Raw genomic sequence first — 12,706 nt, 5'->3', positions numbered from 1 at the left:
CTCTATTTTATTGCGAGAAATCGCTCGAAAATTCGCCGGTGGAAAATTTCAAAATGGCCACCACGCTTAGCTCCTTTGCTTTGGCTCAGCGCGACGTCAGCGCCACATCTGTTCGTCAGGCGAACTTTGTTCCCTTGGTACCGGGGAAAGCGACGAGCAACGACACGTGACAATCGTGAGTGCATCGATGTACTCCCTCTGTCTTTCTCTCTATCTATTTTGCTGCGAAAAATCGCTCGAAAATTCGCGGTGGGAAATTTCAAAATGGCCACCACGACTTAGCTTCTTCGCTTCGGTTCAGCGCGACGTCAGCGCCACTTCCGAGGGACAAAGGAACGAGAGACTCTGGTTTGGACGGTACGTATCCGTGTATCGCAAAGTTGGCACCCGGCCAAAGGGTTCAAAGAAGAGGAGGAAACGGTGTTAAACTCTGTGCAACATCGTCACGTAGCTGTACCCACGATCCGAATCTATTTACCATTCGCGAAGACGAAGATGGCCACTGTCTTCGCGTCGAGCGTCAGACTAAACAGTAAACTTCATCGTACGAAGAACCAGACTATGAATAACCAACGGGTAACTGGACTTCGTTTATCGGTTTGGCGATTACGATTATCTCGACGTTACGGTGACTCACTTTTCTTTTATAGGATCTCTCATTGTCTCCGAGAGAAGCGTCCTCAGCTGACTACGAATTAACCTATGGATTTACCGTTTTACCGACTAGTAGCGCCTTTTTAAGTCCCCCAGACACGCGATTTTAAGGGAAAAGAAAAACCCAGGTTGCACGTAATTCCATTCTGCGACTAATGTTCGAAACGTGCCTTTTCCTCGAAACAAGATGGCACTTGGTAGACAGCGCAGCACCAGGCAGCGTAAACTTCGTTTTCTTTTCTCCCGAGGAACGTGCATCGCGAGGTTTTCGATTTAGCATAGGAAGCTAAACAAAAGGAAGAGCTTTTAGTCCACCTAACCTCAAAAAGATAACGTTTCTTTCATTCCACGCGTGCTAGGGGAAATTTGCGGAAATTTGCGGTGACTGGTTTTAATTATACATGTCCCGGGAGCTGACACTTCCTAGACGAGATATAATTTTATTTTTACTCGTCGTCGCGATTTCGCCTTTCGATTAAAACTTCCATTTCCATCGTTGGAAACGGAGCTCCATCGAGGAAGAATAAATTAACCTAGCGCTATGCCGTACAAATGGCAAATTCGTCGGTGCAACGCACGCCGCGAGTCGGAGCCAAATGGGACAAATTTATCATCCGACCCGGCCCGAGCGGATCCCGTTTACTCGCGAAGCGGCCTAAGCGTCGATATCGTGACTTTCTTCGTACAAAGGTGCAACAACGAATGCGTAGTCGGTTATAAATCGCGATGATTTTACTCTTTGTCGAGCGTCGCGGAGAGGACGGTGACTCAGGGTAAAATTCGGTTTACGCGCGAGCAATAGTGTCGCGGAAATGCGGCCCATCGCGGAGCGGAAGCGGGAGTAAACATTGGAGCATGGACGAAATAGTTGGCCGGTGGCCACTCGATGGTCCCGTGTTTTCTTAATTTCACTCGGACCGCGATTCGCCTGTAACGACCCACTTGACGTTGCGCGGAATCGCGCGTACGCGGACGTTTTCGTTTTGGCCGCGACGCGCTGGCTCGCGTCCAGAAAGCCGAGATTCGAGCGGAATCACTCGACCCGGAATCGCGTCGTCGGTGTTTCAGGACGTTCGCGCGGTCGTAACGCGACTCCATTATCGCGGACCTCTCCTCCTCTGCCGCCGATACGTGCACCCGCTTCCTCATCGCGATTCGGTACGATGGCTCGGTGCGGTTTCCGGAGGACAGAGAGCTGGACGGAGGCAACGACGGGTGGGTCGTGTCGTTTCATCGCGTGTAACGAAAATGACTCATCGATGGGCATGCATCGGACGATAACATGTTGTGGCGAGCTATCTGTGGAATTCTCGGTAAAGCGAGCCGTTCTCTTTATTCGATGGTATTTAAAATTATCAAAATTAAAGTGCTCGTGCTGCTGCTCATCTGCGCGGCCGAGATAACCGGCGGCCAAGAGGAAAATACGAGAACCCTGCCCGTCAGAAGGAACGACATAATTATTATTTACGGTTTAATTTATCAACGGGCGCGCCTGGGACCGCGGAGGGGCAACGGCGAGAAGGAAAATCACGAGTATAAAGGGAATTCTGTACACCGAGGGAGATACGAATAATGTCACTTTCTCGAGCGGCTCGGATAACAGCGGAAGCGAGCAACGCCGTCTCGTAATTGGATTAAGACACGTGCATACGCGGGTAAGTCACTGGGAGCGAGATCGGCGAATGCGATTAAAAATGGACAGCGTAAGCCCGATGACGTGGCCGCCGCTCCGAATACTTTTTCCCTGATTAATTACCAGCTGATTTCATCGAACAGAGGCTAGAACCGGAGTGACTGACGGGCGGATCGCGATCTCCAACGTCAAGCTGACTGACAGCTCGAGCGATAGCACGGTACTTGGAATCGAATCCGGTGATGGCTCGAAAAATCATCGCGAGATCTATTAATAGCGCTCGCATAGCTGCTCTACCTTCCAGCCTTGAATCTTCCGCGTGTCACACGCGTCTGTGATCATCTTGCGGCATCGCCTCGCGGATAAAACGCGCGCGAAATTCGTGGAAATTCGAGAAAACGAAAAACACCGATATTTGACGCGAGATTTTCGCGATTGGAATAATAATCGGTGGGTGGAAAAATCGGAGATCGCGTTCGAAGGATAAGCGAAAGTGGACGATTCGCGAAAAGCCTGCTCGCGAAGAAATTAATCACTCGGCCGCTGACGAACGAATCATCGGGACGATTGAACGCGCGAGACACGTTCACGGCTACGCTCGATATAATTTATGGAGATTTACAAGGATTTTCCAGACAACAGCGCTAAGAATAAGCGCATGTGTTCGGAAATATGATATAGCCACCGCAAGCATCGGATCTCGATCTTATCGAGCCGCGAGCGGGATGAATTTCACTGAGAAATTAGAGAACCGAACTTCCAAAGTAAAGAAAAAATAAAAAGAATCACCTTGAGTCTCGAACGTGGTCGATAGCGAATTTCTTCGCGGGCCTCTAGCTGCCGGAACGCGTTAAAAATCGACGCGCGGAACGATCGGTGATCGGTTATCGGAGGAAACAAAGGACTCGCAAATGTGAGCGGAGTAAATTCGCGGGTATCGCGGTTGGCGAGTGGTGGAAAAATAATTTGGGCTATCGACGATCGGCGATAAAACGGTGGAAACGTAAGGAGAGACGGAGGGACGAGAGATACAAAGTACGAAATCGGCGGTAGAAAGAGGCGGTAGCGTGACAGCGGCTAATGGAGGAGGATCGGGCCCCGCTACGATGCAATTTTATCATCGACGGAGGCGGCGGCGGCGGCGGCGACGCCGGCGTATCGCGGCGATCCAATGCCGTTTTCACCGCCGCCGCACTCTTTTTTCCTTCCCTCTGTGCCCCCTCGGCAAGATCTCTAACTACTGTTCCTCGTACCGATGCAGTATATCGCGTTACCGGGATCGGCGTGTGTAACTTTATAACACGGCCCGCGAGACTATTTCCCTCTTCCAGTTATAGACCGCAATGTTATTACTACCGAGGCGAGCAAACACACGATTTCGCAGTTTCCTCGCGGGCCTGCAAACGCGATATTTCATCGGGATAGGTAATGGGAAATCGTCGGCCGGCGATAGACTCGCGCGGTTTAGCGCCTGACGCGGCGGAGATAGGAGCGTATATAGGAGCAACGTTTCGCTAAATAATTATTCAACCACGTTGTAAATCAGTCGCGACCGTGGACACGTATCTTTGCAGGCAAGCGTAGAGCGCGCGTGCCACCGGTATAAATTGCTATAATTCTGTAAATTCCGCGCGAACCCCTCTCTCTTTCACTCCTTCCTCTCTTCCTCTTTCTCCTTCTTCTCGATCGCCGCGGTTACACCGGCGTAATTACAAGCTGACGTTTCTATAAATTCGCGTTCGCCGGAGCCGCCGGTATCGTTACGATTCCATAAGGTTAACGCCTCCTCCGTGGCTGCAATTATGTGCCTGGAAACCTACTAATCTTCTAACAGCCGGATAGCATCCGTGAAACCGAGCTATCTAATCGTCTTCGCGCAGGGCGGTTCGAGGCGAAAGAGAATTTATCGAACGGGGTCCGGAGGAACGGAACGAATCGCGCGGCGCTGCGCACGCTCGATATTCCTCTCGTTCTTTTCGTTTGAATAACCCTGTAGAATCCGAGCGGGCGGCTGATTCAACCGCTTCTTCTTTTACCATGAATGGCACCGCATTGTTCCCTGCTTCCGTGCAATGCACGCACCCGCGCATTACCTAGCGCGCACGCACTCCGGCGCATGCGCACACGTGCGCGCGACTCGCGCCTACGACACCACCGCGCACGACAGAATTCTGCAGAAGTAGCTATCGTATGTTTCCCCCGCGTACAATGTTCGTGACTGGTTTTATCGCCGCCGGGCCCTTGGTACCTCGTCGCGCGAACCTACACGCGAGCTCCTTCGCCGCGATCGCGCGAAAACACGCGTTCCACGCGCGATTCCGCGACTCCGCGATTTCGCGCCCCGCTTTTCGGGGCCATTCGTAGCGACCGCGACGCCGATTCGGCGATCGGTCAAGTTCGGTCACCCTAAACCCGCGCATGACCGTAACCTTTCCTCTAGAATGGCGCAATTGCCACGCTTACGGCGGCGTTTAACGATTGCCGTAACGACATAACGAGTCTAACATTCGGTTTTTTTATCACGTTCCCGGCCACGTGAGTTTCGCCGGTGACCCACGATATTTGCCGGCGGAAAAACTTGAAAGGGAAAAAATGAGTAACGGTTTCACGAAGCTCTCGACGACCACGTACAACTTAATACGGTTGCGCGATTTTATACCGACTTTATACCCATTTTATACGATTTAATACGATTACTCCGAATAGCGGTAATCGTAATCGTTTCGCCATTCGACCGCGTGTCTAAGAACCACTTTGCGCTACAGGCTGATGCAAAAGTAACGTCTGTCGAAAAATTTGTAATTCCACGAAAGACCAAACCACTTTGCAAACTTTATTATAAATTTCCCGACGTTTATTGTAGATATTTTTTTATCGTTTTCAAGAATAACTAACTCAACCGAGTTTTCGTATCATCCCGTGTGATACAACGAGGTATTTTGTACAAGTTCGTCGGTGTAAAATTGAACGATTGACGTTTAGAAAAATACGACGATTAACCGCAATAATAGCGACATTTGGCGCAGTCTGCGTCTCGGGTCTTCCTCCTCTGTTTGCATCTGAATATCAGTGGCGTTCGTTCGCAGCGGATCACGCGCGTGTTTGTAGCATTCGCGTGTACCAACACAGCGGCGCGCGCGGGCGCTCGCGTCCCGAGCGTTGAAGCGCGCTTGCATCGGAGCAGCACGCGGAGAGTGCGAACGGGCGTGTTTGCAGTTCCATGGCGGACGTGGACCGAGATAACACGTTAAAATAGTACGCCAACAAACGATAACACGCATTTAGAATATCTGCCGCAGTGTCGTTCCTCGCTGCGATATTGAATCGCGCGCCTCTCTATAATTGCAATGATTCAAACGACCAACACCCTACTTCTTCTTCTTCTTCGTCGTCGATGTTGTTGTCGTCGGCGTCGTCGTCGTCGTCACCGTCATCGACGTCTTCGTGGTCCCCGACACGCAGATACCGAGCGAAAAGGGAAACGCAGAAGAAAAGTAAAAAAGAAATAAAAAGAAATAACCGCATGTACGCGCGTGGTTGTCTGCGTTGCCACGATAATGATAAACTACAACTTTTCATCGGCGTTGCAGCCGAGGTCGTTTACACGTGCTGCTCGAGCAGGGAAAAATGAGGTTTTTAATCTTACCTAAGCAACATGGCAGAGTAACTTCAGGGAGAAGAATGTCGATGCTTGAACGCTATATCGCGAGCATGCTGCTGCCAATTGGTACTCTTCGCGCTTTCAGCCTGAACTTCTGACAGCCACCTGGAAGACAGTTTAAGAGGGTGCTTGTTTTATTAGATTCCTTCGCTCTTCCCGTGGCTGATGCTCGAAATATCTCACGGAGATCTATCGGTTAACGCGTTGATGGTCCGCGCGAAAGAAACGCGTTACAAAGGATGCATTGAACGGTACGTTAGAAAATGACGGATCGAACAATTACGTGGAGCGCGGGGTATAATCTACCGCCGGAGGATCGAGCTGCTCGATCGAGAAACTTGTCGCAAACAAACTATCGTAAGAGGCATTATTCGAAGAAGCGACATGCGGGACGAGTGACAGCGGGACAAGCGATATGATAATTCCGCGACTATGGTACCGACACCGTTCTTAATTAGTTCCCCGACATCGCAAAAACCGTTACCAAACAGACTTTCGTTGAGTCCGCTTCCCGAGACGCTATGGCGGACGATAAACAAATGTATCCGACATAGAAATAGCCGGCAAGAAACGAATTCCGATGGAATTCCGCGCCACGGAGCTTATCTATGGCGCGGCTATAAAAAGCAGCGCTCGACTCCGGCTAAGAGCATTAGTTGTTCATCCATAACTTCAACCTACAAATTCCTCTAACCATTCTCCGAATCATCGATCAACAAAGCGTAAAAAGCGCGTGGTCGATCATTCCGGAACTCTCGGTCGCTTGAGAGCGCGGAACGCGTAATTCTGGCCGCGTTCTATAGGTGGAAAGACACACCTGCCGGCGCGTGTCACGTTCGTTTCAGAGCGGTCATGTCGACGCGGTGCTCGTAAATGTAATCGCGTCAATTAAAGCGACACTTACGGATTTCTAATCGGCAGCCCCATGCGTGCCGGATTATGTCACCTGTTGGCACGTTCACGATTTTAATCGATCGATTCGCGCAAACCACGCCAACGATTCCTCTCGTCGCATTTTTCTCCCCATTTCCTCGCTACCATCCCTCTCACGGCTACTCGCGCCTTAGTCCACGGTTTATGTAACTCCGCCAACGAGGATCGTGTATTAATTACAGCGGTGGCGGGCAGCTGTGTCGCCACGCGGCCCTGAGAAAAAGTCCCACTCGATCGCATCTTCGATTTACACGCGAATCAAACGGATTACCCCGATCGAGAAACGCGTGACCGAGCTTCGTCGATCGATACCGAATCGAGGAATTCGTTTGCAGGAGAATCGGAGCAGAATCGGAGGAAGTACGAGCGACGAGGCGTGTTTGGTCTCCTATCCGCGCAGCCAGGCCCGACAAAAACTGGCCCCGGCACGGAGCAGCCTCGGCAAAGTCTAGAACTATTAGATCAAGGCACGAGGTGGACTATTCTTAACGCGGTTCTCCTTTGTTCCCGAACAGGAAGTCCGCTCCTTTGAACCCTCGCTTCGGCTAGGTTGGTTCCAACGTCTTCTCGGATGTAATACACCGATCGCGACGCGGTCCAGCGTGCTCTTGGATCCCTAATTCGGGATAGAAAAACTGGAACGCGTACGTTCTCCGAGGGAAGCACCGGGGGTCTGTAACCGTGGCGCTTGGAACCCGAAAGGAATCGAGTTTCGAGTCGCGGCGAGCAGGGAACACCCACATAGCCCGTGAAAGGTATAGAGAACGTAGGTGATTTCGCTATTCTGGCACACGATGCGGTGCATCGGATAAGAGAGACGAGGCAGAGTCCAGATATAGAGCTGCTGTAGGTAATAGTTCGGTAGGTGGTAGTGGTAGCGCGAGCGGTAGGACCGGTAGGTTTGGTTTACTTCAAGTTCGTTGCGGCCAGCCGGTTCGCCACTTTTCTTCTTCGTCTCTTCCTCTTCCTTTTTTCCTCCGGGGCATTTTTCTCCTTTTTGCCTCTCCTTCCCTTCTTCTGCTATTTCCTCCTCGTTCATGATCTCCCACCGCTTCATCGGCCACCCCTTTCCTTCTCCTTTTGCTTTCCGCGGCGTCCCTCTGTCCTCCTCTTCGCTCCATTTCTTCCCGAGGTGTTTATTTTAACGCGAGGCCGAGGTGCAACGAAAAGGTATCGGTTAAAATCGGTCGCTTCGGCACCCGCGGACGCGATAACATCGACAAACCGCGTATATAGCTGGCTTCCGTGAAATATTAGAGGTGCCAGGCTGTTACTGCTGGCGCTGGTAGCCTGTCCTTTTCGTTTCACGAACGCGCAGTGGAACCGGGGGGCAGGCGAGGGGGCAGGATGGCTCGTCAGGCGCAGAATGGTGGGAACGGAAAGAAAATCTCGAAGAGCCTCTTTGTAGATACCGACAACTTTGATAGAGGCGTGTCCACGTCGACAACCTACCATTAGGATGAATAAGCATATCTTTATGAGATCCGAACAAACCGCGAGCCTTCCCGTATTGATTACGTTTTTACTTCTTAAATAACCCCCCCTGAAAGGACAGGCCGTTTTGCCTAATGGATCACCGGGTTTACCGTAAACGCGGAATCGCCGATGATATTCGGGCAACGTGCCGCCAACTGGTATCAACCAGAAGCACATGTTGCATAATGCGCAATACGAATACACGTTAGCGTTACCTTGCTTAATTGCCGCATTATCGTGCTACCTTGTAACGCCAATTTTCATTTTTATTACCGCCACTTTTGTTACTCGATCATTACCGAACACCATAACTATTAGCATTTCATTAACTCGACAAAAAGCAAATTGGTTACAGCGCATACCTCCGACGAGTGCGCATGCGCCTGCGCAGGCGGAAAAAGAGCATAGAAATCAAAGAGTACGCAGCATGACTGACATACGTCTCCGGCCGAGTATCAATTGTAAGCGTGTTTCACCGAAGCAATAAGAAACTCTATCTGTCGGAATCTCCATTGCCGGGACAATATCCATTATTATATTACATCATTGCGTAATCGACGTTTACGGTTTTATGGGACTGGCCTCGCGCGCGCACCGTCCGCGCGCGTCCAGCAAACTCGAGGAATCGGAGTCGTTCGGTCGGTTCCGTGAACGTTCGGATTCCGCCGATCGCACTGGCAGACATGCTGGCAGCACCAGGATTTCCCGGTATTCGTGCAAGTTAAATGGTATATACGTGAAAGGGAAGGAAAAGCGTGTTTGACGCGAATAGCCGATCATCGCGGATTATCCGTCGCGGCGTACGTCTCGCGTCGCGACACTCCGACACCAGATGCCGGGCGTTGCTTCTAAAATCGATTCGCGTCCTCGTCTGGTCCTTCCCGAAGTCCCGCGGGCAATTTGAAAACCGTCGATTAGAAAACGTTCGATCTACGCGTTCTCGAGTTGCGATGCATCGTCCATCGCTGTCCCAATTTTCGCACTCGACGCGAGTGCCCGAGAGAGGTTAGGTTCAGCTTGGACGCACGATCCGAGTCGAATCTTTCGCGAATTCTTCCAGGTTCGATAGGAAAAGCCTTGACGGCGAGGGAAGCTCGGACAGGGGGTTAAGCCCGTTTCGCATGGAACTGGTTCTAACGGAGTTTTATGCGGCTTCCAGTGGACCAGTTTTGCGGCCGTCAATGAAGTGCACTGTACACGAGTCGCGAGCGCACTTGAGCGGCGAGGAGGGGCCCGGTGCTCGCTGCTGCTGCTGCAGCACGCAGTGCACATTGCCCAGTGCCGAGAGAGAACCAGTCATTGGCCGATCGGCCAATCGCGTCACGGACCAAAAGAAGACGACCGCCGGTCGCTCGTTTCGAATGGTTCGCCATGAGTCGATTCGTGCGACGATCTATCTTCTCTCCTCTCTCGCTCTCGTCGCTCTTCCTCGTCTTTCCTTATCGCGTATGCACCACACACGCACACACATGCACGCGCGACACACACACGCACGCGATTCTCCGTTCTCTGTCTCCACTCGCCCCCTCCCCTTCTATCATCCCCCTCCTTCTTTCTCTTCTTTTTCTCCGACCGTATCTCTCTCTCCCTCCCACCCTGTCCCTCTTCGTCCGGCTCGCTCGCTTCTTTGTCTTTCTCGCTCGCTCCTACCCGCTGCGTGCTCGCTCTTCTCTTTTCATTGGTCTCTCCTCATTGCAAAGTGCCGTAATATTCTCCTGCCGGAGTTATTTTCGTCGCGCTCACCCAACCAGCTCTCCCGAGGCGGCATTGCACGGGTTGCTCTCTGCGCATTGTCTCGAGGCCCCTGCTGGAGTAACTGGATTTCCAGGCTAGCAAGGCGATCGCCGCCGATACCACCGATCTTCCCACTTTACTTTTGTCTCTCCCCTCCGGTTCTTGGAAAGAGAAGAAAGAAAATAAAAAAGGAAATGGCGAGTCGAAAGTGGTATTCCCGTGACCATTTGGGGGAAAGCGTCTTCGCTCGATCGACGAAAAGAGACTCTCGAGAGGTCGAAGCGGTCGAGAGCGGCTCGGTAAACCACAGTGCCGCTTTTAGACTCGTTAAATACATCTGCAGATCGTTAATCGGGGCCTGAATGAAAGGAACATCATGATCAACCGAGACAACCGTGCTCGTAATCTCTCGTGTACACACTGCGCAGCGTACACCGCTCGCCAGTGTGCGCTGCCGCACGCGCACGTGTGAGTGGCACTCGTTACTTAATGCTTACTTATGTCGGCGCATTACTCGTTAGTCATTACTCAACCACCCTTATGCCCGTACACAACACACAGCAGCAGCTTTTGATATTCCCCGGATCACGCAAGCCGCCGAACCGAAAATTAAAGACACCGCGCGTCGTTATAACATTGAAAAGTAACCGTGCTCGCGGAACCGAGGATATTTATTAACCCCCGCCACAGGAAATTTTAGCGCTACGTTTCCAACAATATCCCGGCATTTCGTCGGTTATTTTGCATGACGACTTAATTAGAAGGAACGACGTCGGAGGAATTTTCATTCGTACGAAACTCCTCTCGGGAAGGGATCTTTCTTCCCATTTTTTTCCAATTTTCCTCTGAATTTTTTCTTTTCATTGACATTATTTTCTTCTTCCTTTTCCCCGGGTACGATATTCCGCGTGAATTTTCAAGAATCCTGGCAGAAAAATTTTTCTTTCAAATTACGTACACCGATCTGCTACGCACCGTCGAAATTACGTTGCGAATTTCGTTCGCGGATTATACATGTACCTGCGCTATATACGATCAGCGTAAAGGAAACGTGCGAATATCAAGCGGCTATACCGTTGCATAACGCGACACGATTTCGCGTTTGATAACGATAAAATTCTATCATCGCGACGCGTTTAGCACACCGAGTGCATTTGCTCTCGATACGGTCTCTGGACCATGATCGTTTCGTGGTACACGCGCGTTAAATCCCTCTTATCCCGTCTCATCGATCGAGGGTTGAAAGTGGAGAGAAAAACGTCTTCTATCTATGCGGCGCAAGAAGCTAGCTGCTTCGAAAGATTCGCAAAAACCGCGCAATCATGATTGCTTAGGTCATCCTACGTTTTATTAATTTCCCCCGAACGGGCTGGCACAGGTCAATCGCGCAATTTCAGTGCTCGCGCGAAGCATGTAGGGCTAATTACGGTCATTAAGCACGGCGAATACTTAGCTTAACTGATTAATTAGAAAGCACGTTTTTTTCCATGCTCGAATCGTGGCCGTGCGCGCGCACACGCGAACAAGATTTCGAACGAATAACGAACGCCGAATCGCTTTCTTTCTTATGGGACAAAATGGCAGCGCACCCTGTAATTTTCAGTGCTCCTCGAGACTAATGCGATAAATGCAAAAGTTACAGACGTACTCGTTTCACGAATCCCGTTCTTAATAATAAAGAAAATGACCAACCACGGTTAATATTTTTTGCGATAAATTCCAGCCATTTATACATACGTAGAGCGCCTGCGTCGAAATTATAGCGTGTTAGGTTAGGGAGATAAATAACTAGAAAGTATCGATTTCTTCTGTATTTACGAAGATATTTCAGAGAATAATTTTATCCCAATATCTTTATCAATTGTATCGTGTAGTACTAACCTTTCTCTGCAAAATCACGCCTGATTTACAATCGCACGATTTTCGTTCGTCAAAGTATATTTCTTCCAAGTTACTCGAGAAATTAATTCCTTTATCCAGAGATTTCCTTTGCCAACGTATATATTGCCTCGAGATTACTCGAGAAACACTGAAAATCACAAGGTGCGCCATGATTTCGCCGTGCACTGTATTCCACGCGAGGTTCGTCGACATTGAAGTATCTAACCTAATCTGTCAGGATAATCGACCAATCGCCGCCGCCATCTCGTTTCTTTCGATCGATTTTCAAGATGGAACGTTCCGCGGCTTAAGCCAGCGACGTATATCCCGCGGGACACTATTGCTCAAATGGGAATTTTCAAAATGGTACGGTGGAACGAATACCCGGCGAAATAAATGCCGCGATACGATATTAAACTGCTTGCATTAATTGCCATTAGATGTATCGTAGATCATACATCTGCAGCACGCTACTATCTCGTCTATCGAGATACAGAGGGAGAACGGGAGCAAACGAGAAGGACGGAGAAAGAGAGAAAGACAGAGGGAGGAAGGGTGGGGGAAGGGAGAAAGAGAAAGAGAGAGAGAGAGAGAAAGAGAGAGAGAAGCACGGGGCTGAAGTGTAGCGGTTTCCCTCGAGATTTATTGCCCGTGCGCGCAATTTACGCGCGTGTATCCTGAACTGAAATTATGCAAAACAGTCGCGGCCTGACAAGTGGCATTTTTATCGGAAG

General features: G+C 50.4%; 1 protein-coding gene across 2 annotated transcripts in view; it reads right to left on the bottom strand.

Moving 5' to 3' along the window:
- The window catches only part of LOC108555783 (receptor-type guanylate cyclase Gyc76C), a 61,103-nt gene that overhangs the window by 44,867 nt on the left and 3,530 nt on the right, over positions 1-12,706 (bottom strand). The window contains exon 2 of one of the 2 annotated variants that reach the window (XM_017911601.1): positions 5,934-6,053. The exons of the other annotated variant lie outside the window; for it this stretch is intronic. The gene's annotated coding sequence lies outside the window, so the exon portion shown is untranslated. The remainder of the gene's footprint in view (positions 1-5,933; positions 6,054-12,706) is intronic. 2 annotated transcript variants of the gene reach the window in all.

This window comes from Eufriesea mexicana, unplaced genomic scaffold (genome assembly GCF_001483705.2).
Source record: "Eufriesea mexicana isolate 0111107269 unplaced genomic scaffold, ASM148370v2 scaffold265, whole genome shotgun sequence".
Lineage (NCBI taxonomy): Eukaryota > Metazoa > Arthropoda > Insecta > Hymenoptera > Apidae > Eufriesea > Eufriesea mexicana.
This window is presented reverse-complemented; position numbering and strand designations above follow the sequence as displayed.